Below are 3036 nucleotides of genomic sequence, written 5' to 3' on the forward strand. Positions count from 1 at the left end.
AAGACATAGTCTTTCAGTAGATAGCATAAATACACGTCTTGCTATTAGATCCATTTAGTGCTATACCACACCAACGTCATCTTATTTCAATAAGGCTTAGAAATAATCGGACTGACATTCCAACCTTTCACGATAGGTAGCCAAAGCCTATCTAGGTTGTGAAATTCTTCTTTTTCTTTTGCAAAGAATTGCATAGAACGGACTGTAGTTACCTTAAATTGGACGCGGTCCACAACCAGTATACTAAGTAAAAGACTTAGGCTTTGTTTACTTCTTATGCATTTAAATATTTATAAAACATCTTATAAACGCACAAGCAAACACAATGTAATAACATACTGATTCTATTCGTGCAAACTGCTCAAATAATACTGAATCGGGTTAAAAGTGGATTGTAGAGTTTTCCGTATGCAAGCAAGATTCAATTCGCGTGAACTCGTTCGAAACATGCTTAAACTCGCTCGAAACATGCTTTTCAGTATACTAAACCTAACACTGCTGAGCACAGGGTGGGGGGCGAAGCGATGCGTGATGCCCATGCAGACGTGCCCTCGGCCAAATGGCATTGGGCGTAACTTGCGTTCAAAGACTCGATGGTTCACGGGATTCTGCAATTCACACCATGTATCGCATTTTGCTACATTCTTCATCGATGCGAGAGCTGAGTTATCCGTTGCCGAGAGTCGTTATGACATTTGTAAGACATCCGGTTGCCCCCACACGGTCCGCGAACGGGGTGGGGGGGACGCTTCGTTAAGTATTCCTTGGCGCATTCCGCGCCGGGGTTCATTAGCCCGCACGACGTGACACGAGGGAGCACGCCGGCGGGGGATGAGAGAGTAGGGGGCTCCATCCCAACTGAATATAAGATAAAGAACATGGTGGACACGTGTGCCTTGCTCGGTTTGGAAGACATCATGTCGAAGGGATGCAAGTACACTTGGACGAACCATGCTATCTCGAGCAAGATTGATAGGGCCATGATCAACAACGCTTGGTTCACCAAAGGTTACTTGGCTAGTACGGAGTTTTAGCCATCGGGACCGTACACAGACCACTCACCGGCCGTCACTACCCTCTTTGGTAACATTGTCTCGTACCCAAAGCCTTTTAAATTCTTTAATTTTTGGCTCAAGCATGCATGCTTCAATAAGCTCATGGAGGATAATTGGGCCTCCAACATCCGAGGGAAGGCTCAATACGTGCTCGCCAAACTAGGGAAAGAATTCAAGAAGCATCTCAAGGAGTTCAATTTCAAAGAGTTCAGTGAGCTCTCAAAGAGGGCCAAGGAGGCCGGGGAAACCTTGCCCTTCGGATCCAGATCACTAATCAGAAGAAGAAGACTGTCTACCTTGAGAATTCTGAAAGGGAATATTATAAGCAAAAATTTGTGACTTTTTTTATGAGGATGTTGTTTTGGGAAATTCAATTATGAAATTTAATTTCTATGTGATTGAGTTAATTATGTGAAATTAGTAGTTGTGAGTTATGTGAAAGAATGTGATTGAATTTCCAATGTGTGAATTAAATTAAATAGGATCATGCATAATTATTCTAGCCATTTTTATTGGAATTTCCGGCCATCCTATTTATTGGAAATAATATTTTCTTTCTTGGATTTAATTAATTGTTTTGGGATATTTATCCAAATTAAATCCAAACCAAATTGTCCCTATGTTATTCTACATGATTTTCGACCCATTATCCCTCCCTTGAAATTTTCGACTTCTCCTAGTCATTAGGAGAAGGAATTATTTTGTTGATTTAATTGGTATCTTGTTTGTCTCCTTCCTTGAATTAAAATCCAATTAAATCTTACCATATCGAGCCAAATCTCTGTATATCCTATTTTAATTAGGATTTGTCTCTTTCCTTCTTTGAGACCTCATTATTTTCGCCCATATGCCTTTCAATTACTTGTGGGATTAATTAATTTGTTACCTATTTTGTGGGAGTCTTTTCCTACAAGAAATTACCAAATTTAAATCTTATTCCTATTTAATTTGAGGATTTAAATATATTTTCCTTGTTTACATCCCACTTCACACGCCTATTTTCTTTAATTTTGGAATTTATTCATTGACTTCTATATTTTATTCTTCCACAATTTTAATTGCCTTATTTAATTATGGGATTTATCCTAGACTATAAATTAAAAGAACCCTAACCCTAGCCCTCATATTTTTCGCCTCCCTCTCTTCTCTCCTCCCACACGTTTTTTTCCTCTCTTCCTCCCATTCTCCACCAATTCCTTGTTCTTGCATCATTGTGGAGTTGGAAATTCAAGATTCATCGAAGAATCGCATCATTCGTCATTCCTACCGATTGTTTTTCAAGAGAAAGGTATACTTTGATTCATCTTTCTCCTTCTTACCATTGAATCAATGTTTCTTGATCCCCTCGTGCATATAGTGAGTGTAGAAATCGTAGATCTAAAAATTAATCGGTTGGGAAGGATGTTTGCATGAGAAAGTATGTGTATGTGCGTGTACGTATATGTGTGTGTGAGTTTGTGGGTGATTCATTGGTGAATGCTATGTGTAAATAGGGGAACATGGTTGTGATGTCGTTTTTGAAGCATGAATATGTATGTGTGGACGAATGATAGACAAACCCTAGTTTGTAAATGTTGAGCATGAAAACTGTGGTGTTCGGACAGTAGGTTCCGACGCGTGTTTGGCCTACCAAACGATCTTATTTTGGCACGAATTTTTCACTGAGTGAAATTTTATGTGTCTTCTGTGTTGTGTCAAAATTTCAGCCCCTCTTGACCAAAGATGAATTTTTAACGAAGTTTTCAATTGAACTGCCAGTCCTGTCAGAATTTGTATTCTCGTCTAGTGAGTTTCGTTTTTGTTTTGACCGACCTAAAGATGTGATTTTGTTGTGGATTTTTAACTGGATGAACCTTGATGTGTCTACTGTGTGGTGACCAAATTTAGCTTCAAAAGATATTGAAAGAGCAGGTTTGCGTAGATGTCGTTCAAGCAAGGATGTATCCTACTGATCAGGATGAAACAATCCCCTGCTAAGCCT

The 3036-nt window shown here is 39.3% G+C and overlaps 1 non-coding gene across 1 annotated transcript; it reads right to left on the reverse strand.

Annotated features, from left to right (window-relative positions):
• Positions 1 to 529: 529 nt before the first annotated feature.
• On the reverse strand, positions 530 to 685 carry LOC121773059. Its single transcript, XR_006044635.1, has one exon. It is a non-coding gene; the product is annotated as a 5.8S ribosomal RNA (ribosomal RNA).
• Positions 686 to 3036: the final 2351 nt, after the last annotated feature.

The sequence above is a fragment of the Salvia splendens genome, chromosome 16 (genome assembly GCF_004379255.2).
Source record: "Salvia splendens isolate huo1 chromosome 16, SspV2, whole genome shotgun sequence".
NCBI lineage: Eukaryota > Viridiplantae > Streptophyta > Magnoliopsida > Lamiales > Lamiaceae > Salvia > Salvia splendens.